Here is a 22686-nt window from a genome sequence, read left to right on the forward strand (position 1 = left end):
ATCGTTAACTATGAAATAATTTAATCTTTATAAAATAAAATTTTAATTAAATTATTCAATTCTAAGTTTCTGGATTTAGTTCAATTATGTTACATTTAATTATTTAATAAAATAATTAAATTTAACATAATATTGATAATTAAAAATATTACGATACAATGCAACTTATAATGTTGATAAGTACATTAATCATTATTTTCACTCACTTCCAGATTCAATTTCGTCCACTTCAGTACACAACACTCACAACTGCATTACTGTGCAAGTTGAAGTCCACATGGAAAATTCTCCTGTGCCATATGAATATCGTTCAACATCGAACAATATTTCATCAGTAGAAAAATATCAAGATTCACGCTCTCGTCAACGAGAAAATAATCAACAGTTAGCTGAAGCTTCCATTATTGATGTATTGCTTACTGAAGATATTGTACCGGATCAAGAATACAATATTCTGAACCAAGATGTAATCATGGATCAGGAATTACTTCAATCAAACATACCCAATAGATATTGCAACTCTTCCGACCAGTTAATAATTAATCATTCTACTAGTGAACAAATTGATATTGATTTAGATTCATATTTACCTTTATTCATATTTAGATTCATATTTTAATAAAACGTTTTTCATTTAAATGTAATCTTTTTAATTAATTTTAGTATAATATTTATCGTTAATCACCACTGAATTTTAGTTATTTTTTTTCTATACGCCAAAGAAGTATAACTTCTAACGCGTGTACATGAGTACACACACTCTTTTTTTTTTTTAAAGGGACTTTTTCAAATTATTTTTTCTTTTACTAAAAATTTTTCGTGATCTACTCTCCTGATTTTTTTTTAGATTTTTGAATGATTTAATGCATTTAAAGTTCTTAAAGGAAGTAAGATAAAAATAACCAAAACAAAGATTAGATAAATTGTATTTTTTCACCCTTTGTATTATGATACTGATCAATTTTGGTTTACGTAGGATACCATAGCATTGTCCGTAATTATTAAACCTCATCTGAGTGTCACAAATTCTTCGCTTAATTGCAGCGCTTTCTTTGTTATCGCGTACTTGTTCCGTGAGAGTGAGATCAAAGGTTCGCGAGTACTAAGCGGCCTAACGTCGTTAAACGTACACTGCATAAAAGTTGAGGTTACGTAAACTAATTGTGTTATAAAAATCTGTGATAAAGCTGGTAAAAATTATTTACCACTATTTAATTGGATTTGAAACAACTCAAATCAATATTAATAAACTACCATTCTATCGTGACGTGTTGAGTTCATTTATTAGTAAGCATCAGTCTTTGAAGATAAATATCCGAAACAGTATTTCTAGTGTTATCGGTGATACTAATGCTGTTTGGAAAAATTTCTTGATACCGACAATTCGTCCCTCACGTAGTATTCAAAAGTTAGAAAAATTTTACTCTGTATATTTATCAATGAAGAATCGTTGAAAAGTTTAGTCAAAAACTTGATAAATTGTTTGATGTGTCAAATTCCACGGGAGTTTAAAATTTACCAAAAAAACTTCAAGAATTTTTATCGGAATATCACAATAGAAAAGTTAATATCCACTCGTCAGTAACCTTACTGCCAGAACAGCATGTAACTCCTGGAGATGAGGAGGACGATGACGATGATCATATTACTAAGAAATGAAAAATGTATTTAACTGTCACAATAGTTTTTCACGTGTAAAGAGAGAGTCTGCTTATAATATTTCTTCCAAATCCCAACTTTTTGCGAAAATAATATTCGGGTTATCAAAAAATTACTCTCTACTATATTTTTATTGATTCATACATGCGAAAATAAAAAGAAAATTATATTTAAATTAGTTGTATTTATAAATTTAACTTTAATAAGACTTTATTTCAGGCTTCAGACTATTTCAACACTCAGTGACATCGAGTCTTTGCTGTCACACATCACATTTGAGTGGGTTAAAACGAACTTGTATTGATTTTGAAGACGAACTCTCTAAAATGAAAAAAATTAACTCCATAGCTCGTATCAGCCCTCAATTGTACTCAAACAAGTGATAGAAACGCAATGGTCATTATTTGAGTTGTCATCACGAGTTTAGGACTAGATATTGATCGATGTGACGTAAGTTATTCTTTAATTCGAAATGCCTGCATTTCCAGGAAAGATAAAATTGTTAATTAAATTTAAAAAAAAGCAATAACAGAACCTTGTGTAGTTTACTGGGATAGGAAAACCCTTCTCACAGGTCAAGAAGTGATAAATGCAGAACGGCTTTCGATACTCATCTCAGGTGCAACCACCAAAAGAAAGTTGGAAGCCTCGTTTCTTGCTGACGGTACAAGTATGAGTCAAGCTTCAGCAATTTTCGAAACTCTGACGAAATGGAATATTTGCGGCAATATTAAAGCAATGTGTTTTAATACCATGGCTACAAATACTTGTAAATCAATACTGTTAAAATAAATTTTTAAGTGTACATTGATTACTTTTTCATCAAAACATGAATTTTTTGAGGTGATTACGACAGTGCATGTACATTAGTAGAGCAAAGAATTGGTCGTGATTTATTATATCTTTCTTGTCGTCATCATACGTCTTAATTAATATTACGGAACGTCGCAGAAGTTGCGTGGCCAGTAAACAGGTTAATGCATGTAATAAACTCGAGTCTATTAGTAAAATGCATTTTAACGAAATTGATACGGACGTAGTTGGAAATGATAAAGAGAAAATCATTTCTCTCCGAAAAGAATATACAGATTCATTTATTTAGGGATTCCCAAGAACTCGTGTTAATACGGGGGAGCTTAAAATACGTTTAGTTGACCCTAATGTAACTGTACAAAGGCGACCGTATCGTCTTAGTGCTGAGGAAAGGCAGGTACTACGGGATAAAGTAGATGAATTATTGAAGGCTAATATTATTCGTCTCAGTTGCTCTCCGTTTGCAAGTCCTATATTATTAGTTAGAAAGAAAAATGGTTCTGATCGTTTATGCATCGATTATCGGGAACTTAATGCTAATACTATAGATGATAAATACTAAAGGTAAATTCCCTTTACCCCTCATAGCGGACCAAACAGCACGGCTTGCTGGTGCCAAGTTCTTCACATGTTTAGATATGGCCAGTGGATTTCACCAAATCCTTGTTGAGACAGAATCGATTGAATGGACGGCGTTCGTAACGCCTGATGGACAGTACAAATATTTGACCATGCCATTTGGGCTAAAGAACGCACCGTCTGTCTTTCAACGTGCTGTTATAAAAGCCCTCAGAGAACTTGCGTATACATACGTCGTCGTGTACATGGATGATATTATGATTATATCCTCAACTATCGAGGAAGCGTTCGACAGACTTCAAAAAGTAGTCGTCACTCTCATTAAATCCGGGTTCTCTTTCAATTTTTCGACATGCTCGTTTCTCAAAACCCAAGTGCAATACCTGGGCTACGAGATGTCTGCTGGCAAAGTCCGTCCCAGCTCATTTAAAATCAAAGCCTTAACTGCCTTACCTGCACCGAGGACCGTAACTCAGTTGAGACAATTCATCGGTCTCTCTTACTTTCGTAAATTCATTCCAAAGTTCTCACAAATAATGAAACCCTTATACCGTCTGACCTCAGGTAGCAAAAGAAATATTGAATGGACTGAGGTACATGAAAATATCCGCCAGAAAATAATCTCTGTATTGACTAGTGAGCCTGTATTAATGATTTTCAACCCGATCTTTCCTATAGAGTTGCACACAGACGCTAACTCTGAAGGCTACGAGGCCATATTAATGCAAAACTTTGATGGTTCAAATAGAGTTGTCGAGTATAATAGCAAAGCTTCAGTTCAGCTGAGTCACGATATCATTTATATGAATTAGACTCTAGCTGTATTTAACGCAGTAAAGTTTTTCCGTCATTATTTGCTTGGACGACCGTTCGTAGTAATTACGGATTATAATCCATCAAAAGCCTCTTAGAAAAAAGCTGACCTAACACCGAGGGTTCACCGTTAGTGGGCTTTCTTACAGACTTTTAAATTTGATATCGTGTATAGAGAAGGTAAACAAATGGCTTACGCCGATTTCTTTTTGCGTAATCTCCTTACAAAACAATCGCGCAGTAATTCAGATAAAATTTTACAGAAACGAATAAATTTGACAGAAATTGTTGATGATTGGTTTCTTGTTGAGCAGCGGCGTGACCCAGAAATTAGAAAGATAATAATCGATTTAGAAAATGATGAGTTTGCATCCGATCTTGCTAAAACTTATGGAGTACGGTCGGGGTTACTCCACCGAAAGATTCAAAGGCGAGGTAAAACATTATGTTTACCTATTGTTCAACGTGCTTTTAGATGGTTGGTAATAAATGATGTGTACGAGTCAATTATGCACTTAGGATGAGAGAAAACACTTGACAAGGTTTGCGAGTGTTACTGGTTTGAAGGAATTACGAAGTATGTTCGTAAATTCATAGATAACTGTTATACATGCAGAAGTTCCAAGTCAAGTTCAGGCAAAGTACAAGCAGAGCTTCATCCTATTTCTAAAACCAGCATCCCTTGGCATACAGTGCACATGGATATTACAGGTAAATTAACGGGTAAAAACGATTCAACAGAATACGTTGTCGTTTTGATAGATGCGTTTACCAAATTTGTTTTATTACATCATACTCGAAAAATAGATAGTGTCAATACTATTAAGGCTCTGAAAAATGCCATATCATTGTTTGGTCCACCGACCCGTATAATTGCGGATCAAGGTAGATGTGTCACAAGTCAAAATTTCAAGAATATTGTACCTTACAAAACTCAAAATTACATCTTATAGCTACGGGTTCAAGTCGGGCGAATGGCCAGGTAGAATGCGTAATAAGTACCCTTAAATGTATGTTTACTGCAACCGAAACGAGTGGAAACTTATGGCAAGTAGTTGTAAATGAAATTCAATTAGCGACAAATTGTACTACTAATCGAGTCATTAAATCCAGTTCGTTAGAGTTGCTAATTGGCAGAGTATCTAGACATTTTGGAATGATAGTTTATCGAGACGATAAAGAAATTGATATCTCTGACGTACGGCAAAAAGCGATCGATAACATACAAGTGAATGAAAAATATGATACGCTTAGATTAAAGCAAAGATAGTTTTATTTGAAGTAAGAAATTTTGTATTAATCAAAAGGAAGAGAGAAATCAAACGAAGCTTGATTCAAAGTTCAGAGGTCCATTTGTGGTGACAGAAACTCTCGACGGAAATCGTTATATTGTGAAGTCTTCAATAGGTTAGAACATATAACTACTGTCACAAAAACTTGAGGAAAATGCCTGAATCCTATATTCTAAGTGAGTTGGATGCTTTTGATGATCAAGAAGTTGTTGATCAGGAGAGGAATGAAGACTCTGAGACAGAGTCAGAAACCGCCAGGAGAGAGACTCAGCACTAATGGTAGATATGAGGTCACACTACTTGCTTCAAGCAGTAGGTCGTACAATGAAATCTAGAGTAATTTGGCTAGGGTGCGACGGGCCAGTTGGTGAAGTGGCGGGGACAAAAAAATATGTTGGCTGCACTACCTGCGCCAGTCTATAGTCGTAACTGCAAACTCAGAGAAACTTGAATCAATTTTGTTTGTCAAGATTGTCAGGGCGCGATGGGCAGCTGGTGAGTTAGCGGGTGCCAGACATGTTGTAAGCTGCACTACATGTGTCATATGTAGTTGACAATGTGACGGGGGCTTAAGGTGTACAAAGTTGGAATACTATGGTAGTACACAAGTTCTCTGTATATGGTATGCAGTGGCAAACCATTTTGAGTGTTAGAGGTCTATACCTGTAGTAGATACGGCTTGTATTCAGTATAATTAAAATGGCGAAAGGCAGAATTATTGTTTGTACGAGTTAGTATACATTATATTTAAAATTAAAGTTTGTGTTATATTTTAATTATTGTACAATAATAAAGATGGGAGAAACTGATCCAAAGGACTCTACCAATGCTCCTCCGATATATATATATATATATATATATATATATATATATATATATATATATATATATATATATATATATATATATATATATATATATATATGTATAATTATACATAATCACATTACATAAATTCAAGCGAAATCGTTTTTTCTCGGGTTGAAATTTTTCCGAAAAAATTTGGGGTCTCAATGACGCGCGCCAAGTACGACAAAAAATTTTTTTCTTAATTTTCAAATTTTCAACAAATTTTTTTTCAATTTTTTCAACATTATAACGGTTTCTTGGTATTTTTTTGTATTTAACTTTTTTTTGTAGAGAATGAAAATCATTGTAACGAGTCTTATTTTTTTTGTAAAGTGCAAATGTTATTGAGATGAGTTTTATGAACGTGGACTTGGCGCAATTTTTTACAGTGAAACTGTTTTTGTTCGGATTTACTTTCTACTCGAAACATGCCCTCCTCTCCACAAACCAGCACACTGAGCAACCCCGAGGTATCCCTTTGTCTTTCTGGTCTGGTTATTTGGTCTATATTTTGTTAAGTTTTTATGTTTTCGATTAAGTGTATGTTTTGTCTAGTTTTGATAATTTCAAGCGAATAAAAATTATTTCATTTCGCTTAAGTTTTGGTTATGTTTACGTTTTATGTTTAAGTTTTGGTTTAAGTTTGGCTAGTTTGATAATTCCTAGCGAATAAAAATTATCTGATCACGTTTTCACTGGTTTGGTCATTCCAGTGATTAAAAATTACCTGGCGTCCAATTTTTATTGAGACCACAGACTGAAAATCGGAAAGATACCGAAGTGTAATTCAGGATTTTATCTAGAATTAAGTTCCCGTATACCTCTCGTGTGATTCCGGTTCCGGCGGTCAAACTGTTAACATGTACGTCAACGTCGTCCGCGGATTTTAATCGTAAAATAGTGTTTTAAAGTGACATTTTCGTGCTGTGAAACGTAAAAACATTAAAACGAAGTTCATTACACACAATTAATAAAAGAACATAGTGAGAGGGCTTAAATATCGTGCGATAATTGTTGAAAAACCCCTTCAGAAATATAACCTCAAATTAATAACGGTCATAGATAGTAGACTTGTCTCAGCTTAGCTTAATGCCAATACCAACATTACGCCATTGTGACAGTGACATTGACAATAGTAGTGTTGCCACTTAAAAGAAATAAAAGCTGATAACCAGTGCTACCACTCAAGAAACGAAATTTCCCTAGTCATGGACAAGAACATGGAACTACTTCTAAACAAACTCGATGAAAAATTTAAAAATCAAACCGAACTTATTACATACTCCGTAACTAAGAGCGTCATGGAGGCCTTAGACGAGAAAATGATAACTATCACTGAGGAAAAGATTAAACTCAAGAACAAAATTTCAGAACTGGAACTTAGACTCCAAAGAGCAGAGATACAAAAGAGAAAAAACAACCTCGTCTTTTTTGGAATCAATGAAAATATTAAATTAGAAATGGAGTTAGTGAATTATATCAAAGAAATAATTGTGAATATAGGAGTTTATATGGATAGCCAAGAAATCAGCAAAGTATATAGAATTGGGCAGAAAACTGATAATAAAAACCGTCCAGTGATAGTCACCATCACAACTCAATGGAAAAAACATCTTATACTCAAAAATAAGCCTGATCTTCGACAAGGCGTCAACATAAAAGAGGACTATCCCAAAGAAATCCTAGACAAACGCAAACAACTGCAACCGCAGGTAGAAGAAGAAATAAAGAAAGGAAATATCGCCTATATAAAATACGACAAGCTCATTGTAAAGAAGCCGAAAGAAAATAGAGAGAAGAGGAAAAGAGAAATTTCCAACTCACCAAAGGCACCATTAGAAAAGAAAACTAGCAAGAAAGCAATATTGAACAATCCATCATCCCATCTGATCCACAAATAAATCTCTCAAAAAATTGAATATGCCCCAGGACCACCGGAACCATCATACACCAACAATGAATTATTTACACAAACATTTAAAAAAATATCTTCCACCATGGCTGGTCCCCGCGGAAGGCTTAGACCATCACCCTTTAACAAGAACAAAAAACAAAAGGAATGAGAATAAATTATACATAGCAACTCTAAATACCAGAACTTTACGAACACCAGAATCTTTATCGGAACTCGAAGAAGCATTGAATGACCTAACATGGGACATTTTTGGAATCAGTGAAATGAGAAGAACAGGAGAATGTATTGAAGAGCACCAGGAGACACCGAAGGACAGGGAGGAACAAGCAAAAGAACTTGAACATGAATTTTTTTACAATGAACCATCCTAAGCTATTTTAAGTAATTATTCAAAAAACATAATTGTACTAATGGGAGATTTTAATGCTCAAGTGGGAATAAAACAATGTAATGAAGAATATGTGTTAGGAAACTTTGGCTACGGCAAAAGAAGCAAAAATGGACGAAGGCTGGTTGAATTCTAATTAGAACACAATCTAACCCTCCTAAATAGCATTTTTAAGAAAAACGAAAACAACAAGTGGACTAGGATCTCTCCAGGCGGGAATCATAGAAACGAAATAGACTATATTATAAGCAACCACCCAAATCTATTTACGGACACAGCAGTTATATCAAAATTAAAATTTAATACCGACCACCGCATGATAAGGGCGTCACTCAAGACTATACCACCCAAACAATCCAGAAAGTTTGCTATACATGACACACTCCCGACATGCAGCACAGAACCCAACAAAAGAATGGAGAATTCCTTGTTATCACTCAGCAGAGAACTATTAGAAACAGATGCAATAGATGTAAAAACAAGTTACAACAAATTACAAATCAACATTACATATCAAAAAGAACAAAAACGACCACAACATAAATATAATTTAAGTAACTCAACACTACAACTTATCAATGTTAGAAAAAGTTTACTTGACTGTAAAGTAAGGAAACAGAACATCCAAAAAATAACTGGCTTAAGCAAGAAAATCAAAGAAGGTATAAAAAAGGACAGGATAGTTAAAAGGTTGAAAACTCTAGAAAAACATATAGCAAGGACAGGAGGAACTAGAAAAGCTTTAAAGGAACTCCGAGAATCAAAGCAATGGATCCCGAAATTGAAAAACAACCAAAAAATTGTAACATACCGAAAGAACATAAATAGAATAGCTACAAAATTCTACCGTAATCTATATTCTAACCAAGACCCCAATACACATGTGAGTCAAGAAATCCTAAATCATAATCTACTCTTAGTGAACCCAAAACCTGACATACTACCCAGTGAAACTAGGAAAGCCATACTAAGCCAAAAGTTAGACAAAGCACCAGGTCCTGATAAGATCACAAACGAACTACTGAGAGGAACCATAGAAGAACTAGTCCCCATTCTAACTAAAATCTTCAACGGCATCCTGAGATCTGGACAGGTCCCAGAACAATGAGAGACATCCCACATCATTCTCATACATAAGAAAGGATAAAGAGATGGCATAGGGAACTACAGACCGATAAGTCTAATGTCTAACATATATAAAATCTTTTCCCAAATCATTTTGAACTGAATAAGCAACACACTTCATGAAAACCAACCGAAGGAATAAGCTAGCTTTAGAAAAAACTTCTTCACAATAGATCACATTCACGCAGTCAAGCAAATTATAGAAAAATACAATGAGTACAACAAACCGCTATATATGGCTTTTATCGATTATTCTAAGGCATTTGACAGCATTAGCCACACAGCCATATGGGAAAGCTCACAGAACCAAGGAATCCCGACAGTGCACATAAACACCATTAAAAACATTTACTCTAACAGTAAGGCAAGAATGCAAATGGAAACCTTGGGTGAAACATTCCAAGTTAAAAGACGCGTCAGACAGGGTGACCCGATTTCTCCAAAGCTGTTCTCCAAGGTGCTGGAAAACATGTTTCGAAAGCTACTATGGGACTAACATGAATTAAATATAGACGGTAAAAAACTAAACCATCTTAGATTCGCTGATGATATTGTTTTATTTGAAGAACAACCAGGGAGCCTAGAAAAAATGATACAAGAACTAAATACAGAGAGCAAAAAAGTGGGCTTATCTATGAATATAAACAAAACGAAGCTATTAACGAATTCGAACAAATATAAAATAAAAATTAACAACCAACCCGTTGAATATGTAGATGAATATATCTATTTAGGACAAATCATCTCACATACAAACACAACTACAAAAAAAATAAAAAGACGAATAGCTAACGGATAGAAGTGATATTGGTCACTGAAAGAGATCATGAAATCCACAGATCTGAGTACTGGTATCAAAAGGAAGGTCTTCAATACCTGCATTCTCCCATGTATTATATATGGGTGTGAAACTTGGGCTCTCACAAAACATCACAGAAACATGCTGGAACACTGCCAAAGAGCTATGGAACGAAGTCTATTAGGTACTAAGAAACAAAATAAGATACGAAACACTGTCATAAGAAGTAAGACAAAAGTCACAGACATACTCACGAGAATAGATAGTTTGAAGTGGAGATGGACTGGGTACATGATACGTGATAAACAAGAAAAGTGGAGCAACATCATAACTGACTGGTACCCTAGAGATGGGAAAAGGAACAGAAGAAGACAAAGCAAGAGATGAGAAGACGAACTAAAATTAACAGCAGGCTCAAAATGGAGAAGGGTTGCAAGAGACATAGTACAATGGAAATTGTTAGAGGAGGCCTTTGCCAAGAGGCACACTGAACTCAGAGATATTTTATAACTTAAAGATAAGAGTTAACCGCAAAGTCAAAGAAACAGTTCAGGATAAGAGGCTTATTATTATACACCTCCCGTGAAAATTTCGGTTTTAAGTTGAAAATTCGTATGATAACTTGGCGTTCAACGCCAAGGTCTGGAAGCACGGAACTCTGTAACGATCAAGCACCTGTATCGAACGAAAAATCTGATTATAATATGTATATATCGATAGACATATAAGCGAAATACCACTGACTCATCACCAGATCTCCGAAACTATTGGACCGATTCATTTAAAATTTGGCGTAGGTACTCCTTTTTCACTGTAGACGAGAGATAAGAAGGGATTTTGCGCAATTCCTAGCCAAAATGGATTTTTCGATAACCATCACGTATGCTACCCCCTCCCCTCCTCATTTTCCCCTCCCCTCCCGCGCCTTCTTTCCTATTCCCTATCTCTCTCTTTGGGGGAGAAAATATCATTTCGATTCTTCACTCTAAGAAACCATCAGTGGCACCTATCAATTATAGAACTCTACCTCACCTTACCCTCCCCCACAACCGTTGCTATGGTAACCGTTGCTATGGTTACCGTTGCCATGATTACTGTTACCGTGGTTACCGTTGCCATGGTTACTTTTACCATGGTTACCGTTACTATGGTGACCATTACCATGGTAACTGTTGATTTAATAACTGTCAAAATAAATAAATTGTAATAACAAATTCAGTTGTTAATTGAATTCAGAGGAATCATTAGAATGAAAGTAGAAAATTATTAAATACTAATATGCTATAAATCATCTACAATATATTCTATACAATGTTAGGTAAATATATTTTGATTTCAAATTTTCTACCAGGTCGATTCAGTCTAAACAATTGGTTAGTTAATCATTTTTCTTCTGAAAGTTATAGGTCAAAATTAACCCATAATTGTAAGATTCTAAAATCGTTTAACAAAGTAATATTATAAAAAAGAAAAAAACGATTGGCCCTAAAGGCCATCCCTGCAACTTCCCGTTAATTTTATATGTAAGCGCTCAAAATTGTACTTACTCCGAGCTCAAAAATCTGGTAAAAGTTTAATATAACATTATTTCTTAAATTCTAAAACCAAAATACTTTTGAATGAATTAACCGATTTTTATGCGGTTGGTGGCATTAGACGCAGTTTTTCAGGCCTCATGAAGAGTCTTTAAGTTTTAATCGATCGAAGTAGGAATATCGATGTAATTCCGAAAAAACATTTTTTTCTGTTTTTTTTTCGACAACGATAACTCACAAACGAATGAATCGATTGTGACCGCGCTAGTGGCGATCGACGTGGTTTCTTGATGTTGAGAGCTGATTAGTTTTTGGAATTGATCAGTAGTCGTTTAAAAGTAATTCTATAAAAACCACATTTAAAAAATTTTTTTAGTAGTATTTTTGAGATTTCTCAAAATATACCGGTTCGAATCGGTTTAAATTGTATTTAAAATCTAAGTTTAAAGTCGAGCCCTTTCGGATGGTACCAACTGCGATCAAATCGGTCGAGCCGTTCAAAAGTAATAAGAGGTTTACATACGGCCACACACACACACACACACACACACACGCGCGCGCGCGCACGCACGCACACACACAAAGATATACGGACATCACCGCGGAAACATTCGATGCGACTTCCTAGGACCTCAAAACATCAACATTCGTTAAAAACTCGATTTTCGAAAAACGGAGTAAAATTAATAACTTCCCGATTTTTCAGCGGGATGTTAAAAATGTTGTGTGAAGTACGCGATTAACTTTGAGTTGAAGACTTAACCATAAAACGATAATAAAACTATTAGAGATCGGAAAGATTATATCAAATAATAATATTTATTCAATTTTATTTATTTCAAACACACTTTCTATAAGTTGATGAATCTGAGATTATTAATAATCATAAAATGGTATTTGACGCAATTTATTGTAACTAATTCATTTGCGATTACTTATAGTTATTAGTAATCGATAATGAATTATAATTATAATGATATTGAAGTTGGCTTTAGATAAATGAATTATATCATGATATGCGTGAGAGAATAAATGAATCAATGTCAAAAATAAATCGCTGTCACGATATTTACAAAGAAAAATTTTCATAATTTCAAAAATTTTGGTATTTATACGTATTCGACGCTAATTTAAATAAATAAGATATCCATTCTTTATTATGGTTACTTCAATCGAGTATATGTCAATTATATTTTCTTTCTTGTTTTGAATTCAAGTAAGTCTTCATGAAAATTTTTTTATCATTTTTTCTAAAGTTTCCAGTTGATTGGTGTTTATTTAAATTTATCAAAAAATTTTTTATTACTTTACTAATTCTGTTTTTATCAATTTACATTTTACATTTAATGCGATAATAGTTTTTAATTACGAACTTCTGTTAATTTTCAGTTCAGTAAATTTAATAACTTTTAAAGTATATTTTGAAATAAACATAGTATTTTATTATCGATAAATATTTAAAGCACAATTGAAAAAATTTTTTAATATATATTCATCATAATGGATGTAGAATATATTTTGATAGATGGAATACTTACTCCTTTTAATGTTATAAAAATTAATGGTGATAGAGCATGTTTATTTTCTTCTTTATCTTTACTGGTTTACGGTAATGTCTTAATGGCTAATAAAATGAGATATATTATTGTTTCTCATGTCATTAACATCTGGGATAGATTAAAATCTTATACTGTTATGTCATCTGGCGAGAATTATGATTCAGTAGGTTTATACTTTACCGAAATGTCTAAACGAAACACATATGGATCTATTTTTGAAATTATGGCAGCCGTAGAGATATTTCCATATCGGTTTGAAGTATATCAAAGTGATTGCATTATAGCTTCCGTTGGTGAGGCAATTCGAGGTGTAAAAAGGTTACGTTTTACGGGGCATGATAATAATGGTCACTACGATGTTTATCTTTCGGTGCTTGCATCAAAAATTACAGGTAATAACTATATAAGTGGGGGTAGTGTAAAACAAAATGGAGAAAATGTGTCATTTTCGGTGCTTCAAACTCAAGAAAATGTGTCAATGAGTTTTTTATCGCATAAATTAATTCCTAACGTTGCTTTATTGTGTTTAAATTGAAATAGTGATAATTATGATAAACAAAGTGATGAAAATGTATCATTTTTAGTGCCTCAAACTCAAGAATATATATTAGCGGAAGTTTTACTAGCTCAATTAATTCCTAACGTTGAATTACAAAGTTCAAGTGAATCAGCTATTAATGATGTGAATCTCCTTCAATCAAATGAGAGAAAAAAAAGGAGGAAAAGAGTCAACTATACAATTAGAAAGAGACAATAGCGACAAGCCACTTTAAATTACACTCATCGTAATCCTGATGTACATAGAAAGGCGACAAAAAAAATACTCTTCTAATAACCCTCATGTTAGTCATGCAGCTATAACTAAGTACAACGAGAAATTATTACAAATTAAATTAATGTCTTGGACTTTGAAAGCTTTATCTGGCCTTAGTTATGAACCGAGTATTGACTATCAAAATGATGAAATTGTAAATCTCTGGCATCGATTACCCTGTTCTTGGTGTCGTACTTTGAAATAGAAGCATGAGGCTGAAGGAATGTGCTGTAGTGGTGGTAAAGTTCAGCTTCCTACTCTTCAACGCTACCCAGAGCCTTTACACAGTCTTTTAACTCATCAGCACCCAATCTCAGAACATTGTCTTTCTTCTCTTTGAAAGTATAATGGGTGCTTTCAAACGACGTCTTTTGGATCAAATGAGATAAAGGAGGGTAGTTTTATGTCAACATTTAAAGTGCAGGGACAAGTCTACCATAGGATAGGAAGCCTAAAAGAGAAATTCGTTGTGGAATCTGTCCTGGTATTAAGCCAGAGTTAATTCACCAACTTCAAAATTTGCTTCATGAACACCATCAATACATCAAAGATTTTAAGGTTGCTATTGAATCAGTTCCTAAGAATCAGAAAGAGTTTCAGGTTATAATTAATGCTGATAAAAAGCCTCCGGGTGAACATCGAGGTCATTTCAATGCTCCAATTTCTAAAGAAGTAGCAGTTATCATCGTTGGACAAAATTTTGAAAAGAGAGATATCATCTTGAACAGCAGAGACGACCAGTTAAAGCGAATCAGTGAAATCCATCGCGCGTATGATACTTTACAATATCCTCTGATGTTCTGTCGTGGAAAAGATGGCTATCACATTAATATTCCTAAGCGTGATGAAAAAACTAAGCGTCCCCTAAATCAGACCGTGTCAGCTTCTAAGTTTTACAGTTATAGAATAATGGAGCGTAATGGAGAAGAAAATCATTTACTCTTATTTCGCACTCAATTAAATCAATTTTTGGTTGATATGTATGCGAAAATTGAAACTGATCGACTTAATTGGATTTGTAACCATCAAACAAACTTACGAAGTGAAGAATACGTTCACCTTAAAGACGCTTTAACGAAAACCGACGGTCAGATAACAGAAATAGGTAAAATGGTTGTGCTGCCATCTTCTTTTACTGGTGGGCCACGATACATGCATGAACGAACTCAAGATGCTATGACTTATGTACGTCATTTCGGACGTCCAGACTTATTTATTACGTTCACTTACAATCCAAAATGGAAAGAAATTGAAGAGCTTTTAGTTCAAGGCCAAAAATCTTACGATAGACATGACTTAATAGCAAGAATTTTTCACGTGATAATTAAGCATATGATGAATCTTTTGACAAAAGGTTGCATTTTTGGCAAAACAAAGTGTCATACGTATACTGTAGAATGGCAGAAACGTGGACTTCCTCACATTCATATCCTCCTGTGGTTAGAAGAAAAGCTGAGACCAGAATCTATTGATAAGCTAATTAGTGCTGAACTGCCTAATCAAGATCAAGATCGAGAACTATATGAAATAATAAAAACAAATATGATTCACGGTCCATGTGGTTCTTTTAATAGAAATTCTCCCTGTATGGTGGATGGTTCATGCACGAAAAAATATCCAAAACATTTTTTAAAGGAAACCCAAACAGGAGATGATGGATATCCTAAATATCGTCGGCGATCTCCTGAAGATGGTGGAGTAACAACAATCATAAATGGAATTAATATAGACAATCGATGGGTGGCACCGTATAACCCTGTCCTGTGTCGTACATTCAAAGCTCATATAAATGTTGAAGTTTGCAACTCAGTGAAATCAATTAAATATATTTGTAAGTATATAAATAAGGGATCTGATCAAGCAGCATTCACTGTTGGATATCTTGATGAAGTGACAAAGTATGAAGCAGGACGATACATTAGCACTTCTGAGGCAGTTTGGCGAATTCTGAGTTTTCCTATCCACGAGAGATTCCCTCCAGTTATACATCTTGCTGTACATTTAGAAAATGGTCAACGAGTTTTTTTTAATGAAAATAATATACTCAATCAGATCAACAATTCCAACACAACACTTATGGCTTTTTTTGAACTCTGTAAAGTGGACAATTTTGCGAAAAAATTATTATATTGTGAAGTTCCAGCTCATTATGTCTGGAAAAAACACCAGTTTCACAGAAAAAAACAAGGAAAAATTGTGCCAGGTTATTTAGGTATAAAAAAAGATCATGTTTTAGGCAGAGTGTATACTGTCCATCCTACCAATACTGAATGTTATTACCTCCGTCTTCTTTTGCATGAAGTTCGCGGTCCAGAGTCATTTACGGCTTTAAGAATTAGAAAAGATGTAATCTATCCTACATTTCAAAAAGCTTGCAGAGTAATGGGATTGCTCGAAGACGATGCTCATTGGGATCAAACTTTAGCAGAAGTCTCAATTTCTGATTCATATTACAAAATCCGTGAATTGTTTCCTGTTATGTTAGTTTTTTGCCAAGTTGGAGATCCGATTAAATTAGGGGATAAATATCGAGATAATTTTACGGACGACATTAAAAGACGAATGAGTAGGAATCGCGAAAACTCTGAGTTAGATCTTGATATTGTTTACAATCAATGTTTGATTAATCTTGAAGATATGGTCATTGCTATGTCAGGTAAGACTCTTTTACAATTTGGACTCACTTCACCATCTCGAGAACAAGAATCTGTTATTATTAATCAACAGTATTTAAATGAATTAGCTTATGACACTGCTAAGTTAACCGAAGAAGTGATAAAAAGTTTTCCGATACTGAATAAAAAACAGAAAGAAGCATATGAATCTATATTGAATAGTGTCGTTTCTGATTCTGGACGATTGTTCTTCCTTGATGCTCCTGGTGGAACGGGAAAAACATTCTTGATTAATTTGTTGCTTGCGAAAATGAGAAGTAAAAAAAGTATTGCTATTGCTGTTGCTTCTTCAGGAATTGCGGCTACTTTAATTGACGGAGGCAAAACAGCTAACTCGACATTTAAATTACCTCTTGAAATGAATCATTCTGATAATATTCTATGCAATATTTCTAAGCACAGTGATATGGCTCACGTTATCAGAGAAGCAAAACTGATAGTATGGAATAAATGCACTATGGCTCACAAAAATGCTATTGAAGCTCTCAACAGAACTCTTAAGGATATAAGAAATAGTGACCGAATAATGGGTGGAATAGCTGTTGTTTTAGCTGGTGACTTCAGACAAACTTTACCTGTTGTACCACGAGGTGCACGTGCAGATGAAGTCAAAGCCTGTCTCAAATCCTCAGTTTTATGGCCTCATGTTAACGTACTGTCTTTGAAAATTAATATGCGCGTTCATATGCAACATGATGATTTGAGAGCAGAAGAATTTTTAAAGTTACTCATTGACATAGGGAATGGACAAATTTCAGAAGTTGACGGACAAATAAGTATTCCGGATAACCTAGGTGATATATTATTGATATATTGTTATGAAAATAAATGAAGAAGAAAATTTTCAAATATTTAAGAATCTTATTAAAAACAGTAATAATAAATGACAATTGAGTTATTTGAGACTTAAAAATATGGACATATGCGATTATAAGAAACAATAACAAATAAATATCTCTAATTATATACAAGCAATTTAAGAAATCTCTTAATTTAGACATCTCTTAATTGCAACATTTCCTAATTTAGAAATCTCTCAATTCAAAAATTTCTCAATGAATTTGCATTGGTATCGTGTCTTGTAACCCTGATTAAGAAATTTAATTTAAAATGATTGAAAATAATTTAAATGCAACGAATTTTTGTAGTTTTAAGCCGATATTTCAAGGCCAAATAGGAAAATTTTAAGGACGTGGGTAAGTCAGCGTTACCGTGGAGCGGGACTGTAGGTCACCCGGTTTCGTTTGACGTTAGACATCAGTCTAACCCTTTGAGACTTCCAGGTGGAATGCTGAAGTCTGGTTGAGATGCCAGCGCTCCGACATAGAGGGACATGACGCAAGCATATGGGATCAGTTTAAGTTTTCGGTTACGTTTTAGCTAGTTTTGATAATTTCTAGGGAATAAAAAATTATCCACTTTGGTTTAATGATACGTTTACGTTTTGAGTTTTTGAGTTTCGATCCCAGCCGTAGTCAGTTCCTGAAGAGCATTTACCAAAGGAATATCCGTACTCAGAACCTCAAGGGTTTGATTAAAGATTTAAAATATTTGAGAATTAATTGATTATAGAGATTTTAGTTGTGAGTGAGTCACGTTAAACAGTCGAGTTTTGGACTTTGTAGAGTACAGTCGTGTCTGAGAGTTGCCGCTGGTCACTTCAGGTGATCGGACATGCGTAGAGTTTCAGTTCCAGGTTAAGGTTTCAGTCTTTTGCATTGTATTTTTGGCTCCAGATAAAAATACAGAGTTGTAAAGTTGTTAAAAATAAAATAAAGGTTACTCACCATTGACTTTGTTTTTATAAGGTATAAGATCGCTTTATTCATTGTAATTTGAGCGTTAATAATCGAGTTCTTGGTTATGAGACATTAGATTGCCGATTCTACAGAATACCTTTGTGTTGTAAATAATTTAGAGTACGTTGACAGATTTATTTGAGAGTATTGTTCAAGTTGTTTAGATTCATTTTATTTATTTGAGATTGTTATTTTAGAATTTATTTATTTTATTTGTTTAATTTTATTAGAGTAAGAGTCTGTAACATGACTATAGCGTTTTTTTTGTTAGTTGTATCGTTCCGATAATTTTGTCGTAGTTATGTTCAAGTTTGTTGTTTAAGATAAAGTTTTGATTGAGTAAATCAACATTTTGTTGAGTATAAATTTTTGGTGTTGCGGATAAAATCATTGCAATCATGGATGCACTCTACTCGAATCATACCCTCTCTCCACAAACCAGCACACTGAGCAACCCCGAGGTATCCCGTTGTCTTTCCGGTTGTTGGTTATTTGGTCTATATTTTGTTAAGTTTTTTGTGTTTCTGATTACGTTTACGTTAATTGGATAGTTTGATAATTTCTAGCGATCAAAAACTATCGCATCTCTTCTAAGTTTTGGTTACGTTTACGTTTATGTTTAAATTCTAGTTTGAGTTTGGCTAGTTTGATAATTCCTAGCGAATAAAAATTATCTGATTTATAAAAAATAAAAATTATTTTATTTATTCCGTAAACCCCCAAGAAAAATCCGATTATAAATTGGCGATTCACGCCAAGGTCTGGAAGCGTGGTACACTGAAACGATCGAAGACCTGGATCGTCATCAACAATTCTCGTTATAATATATATATAAATATATAAATATATATATATATATATATATATATATATATATATATATATATATATATATATATACGGGAAAAAATAATCATGCATAAACATGCATGATCATGCATGTATATTTGCCATGCATGGCCTTGAATGATCATTCATGATCATATGTGTTTAAGCATAATCATGCTTTTACATGCCTTGCAAATATTCATGATCAATCATGCATGATCAAGCATTTTTGTCGCGATAAAAAAAAATTTTAGTTGAACAAAAAATTTTTTTTTGTTCATCAAGGTATTAGTCTTTTACTATTAAGTAGTATTCGATTGTTTCTTTCACTGAAAAATATCATTTGACATCCGGTCTTTGACGAGACTCGAACCCGGGACCCTTGAGACACGAAGTATGAACAATAACCACTACGCTGATCCTCCACAATTCTTCAGAAGATTTTTACTACATATTATATTTTTCGTTCGTCGTTAGAGTGATTGTGACTTGAGTACAATGTTAGTAATGATTTAGCTATAATGAAATAAATTCTATTCAATGTACATGTTTTATACAAAAAATATGTTTTTTACAAGAAAAGTAAAGTCGAAAGTATTTATCAATTAATGTTATACATTTTTGTTTGTATTCATCTTCTTATATAACAGCTCTAACTGACCTTTCAGTTTTTCAGTTTTTAAAATTTTTTATTTTTTTTATTTTCAAAGATGAATATTTTAATTAAAAAAAAATTTTTTTTTGCAATACGTAAAATTAATCAAATAATAATTTTTCAATTTAGAGCAATAAAAAAAAACATTTTCAACAAAAAAACAAAAACCAAATGAAAAATCAAAATATGTTGCATCTTTACAACGAATAATGTTACAAAGCTTGTATTCTTTTTTTGTTTAAACATTAAAAACTTAAGAAAACAATTATTTTTTCGTTTAATTTTCAAAAATTCTTAATTCTGGAAACAAAAAAATCTCTTATTATGAGTTTCAGAATTTTATAGGATCAGTTAGAAATATTATAAATGAAAAATTGAGCCACAAAAAAAAACATAAATTTGAATATTTCTCCTCTTTAAATTTTAAAATTCTGTGGTTTTTACTTTTACTAGATATTATTTTTTTAGCTGTCGAAAACTTTCCCTTCGAAACAGATCCTGAATGATTGCAATGAGTATAATAGTTTGTAATATATTGAAAAAAACTTGAAAATTCGGAGAATGGTAAAAATTTGAATATTGCATAACTTTTCAAACAAATTTTCTAATTTTTTCTTTCCTTCAAAAAAAATCAACACGCGTGATCATGCTTAATCAAGTATGAAGCAGATATAATCATGTATAAATTGTGTATGATTGGGCGTGAATAATGTATAATCGTGTAAGATCATACTTGAACATGTACTTTTCAGCATGCGTGATTGTGCACGATCAGGCAATATCGTGCATAATTCAAGCTTGACCAAGCTCGATCAGGTATGACCGTTTGTGATCAAGCTGAATAAGCGAACATAACCCTACCTGATCATGTATGGCTTTGTGTGATCATTCCGAAACAACACTTTTTTTTCTTATAACTATTAGTTGTAAAACAAATTGAACTTCGTAATACAAATTAATTTTGTAATATATAAAATCAAATAAGAATAATCTTTTTAGTACTTATACTTGAGGGAAAGAGACTTGACGATTGAGACAGTGTAAAAAAAAATGTAACATAATAATAATAATTTTCTTATCGAATTTTCAAACTTTCAGAACATTTCAAATCAAATCCATAATGGTGTCGTATCCGGTATTGATTTTAGTTACGGAAAGAGTTATCGTGCATGGCCACGCTTGGCCAAGCCCGATCATGAATGATTGTACAAAGCCATACGCAGTCGAACTGGCTGATGCTTACTTATTCTGTTCAATCACAAATGGTCATACTTGATCGAGCTTGGTCAAGTATGAATCATGTATAGCCGTTTACGGGCATGTACAGTCATGCATGATAGTCTCTACTGTGCTTAACGTCTTCACGCATAATAAAGCTTTATCAAGCATGAATCCTGCATGATCAGGCTTGACCAAGCAATTTTTTTGTATGGCCCTACAAGGCCATACTCCTTCATTCGGACTCATGCATGACCTTTTAGTTCTCACGGTACACAGTCATGCCCGATCGAGTATGATTATATATGATTATGCATAGTCATGACAAGTTGTGCGATATAACACATGGTTACAAGTACACAATTGAGTATTATCTAGCACAATCGTGCAGAATCATTCAATATATATATATATATATATATATATATATATATATATATATATATATATATATATATATATATATATATATATATATATTAGGTGGGTCAAAAAAATCAACTTTTTTTTTTTACAATTAATACGGAAAAATGGGTTACTAGGCATCTTAAAAAAATTCTCACCAAATATGAACTCTTAATTTTAATAGGAAGATCCTCCGCGTCGCAGTTTTTCATTTTTTTCTCAGTCCAATAGAAAAAAATTCATTCCTCATCATTAATTGGTCGTACAGAAAAAATTTTTTTAAGAATTTTGTAGGAAATTTAATGCTCTACAAAAAGGTATCTTATGTTTTTTCCGTAAACCTCACCATTTCACTAATATTGAAGATTTAAGATTGATTATTTTAAGTCAAATGTCACTTTTGTTTATGAATTTTATAACTCGACAAGAAATGGCTATTATTGAATGGGCAATAGAAATTTTTGTAGCAAATTAACTGCTCTATAAAAATGGTATCTTATGTTTTGGCGATTAAATTAATCGTTCAAAAGATATTCATCATCAAACTTTCATGTATATCAATTTTAAGAGTTTTTGATTAAATAATCGAAAAATTTCAATTTAATCTATCAGTTTTGAGAAAATTTCATTTTTTGTCTTTAATGTAAGTATTATTTGAATTTTGTTTTCAAAATTTTGATTCAATAATTCCAAACTTTTTATTTTTCATCATTAGAAATCACGATCATGTTGTTTTTTTATAACATCTTCAAAACGTCTTAAAAAATTTTTCCACTACAGCTGTATATTGTCCTTGGGAAAATTTCTTCTGTAGAGAATTTTTGTTTTGTATTCTATTTACTCTGTTTCCCTTGTGAACTAGCGCCACCTACATTTTTCTTTATAGTTATATTGTTTTTATTTGTTTACATTTTCTACAGCATTTCCAGTGTTTTCACAACTTATGATCTTGTATATGTGATAAAA

The 22686-nt window shown here is 33.1% G+C and overlaps 1 protein-coding gene across 1 annotated transcript in view; it reads right to left on the reverse strand.

The window, feature by feature from the left end:
- LOC141526874 (neurexin 1-like) overlaps positions 1-22686 on the reverse strand; it is a 703605-nt gene that overhangs the window by 248849 nt on the left and 432070 nt on the right. The window lies entirely within an intron of this gene.

Source organism: Cotesia typhae, unplaced genomic scaffold (genome assembly GCF_013202065.1).
Source record: "Cotesia typhae breed Kobodo isofemale line unplaced genomic scaffold, CoteBio_Ctyphae contig_37, whole genome shotgun sequence".
In the NCBI taxonomy this organism is placed as follows: domain Eukaryota; kingdom Metazoa; phylum Arthropoda; class Insecta; order Hymenoptera; family Braconidae; genus Cotesia; species Cotesia typhae.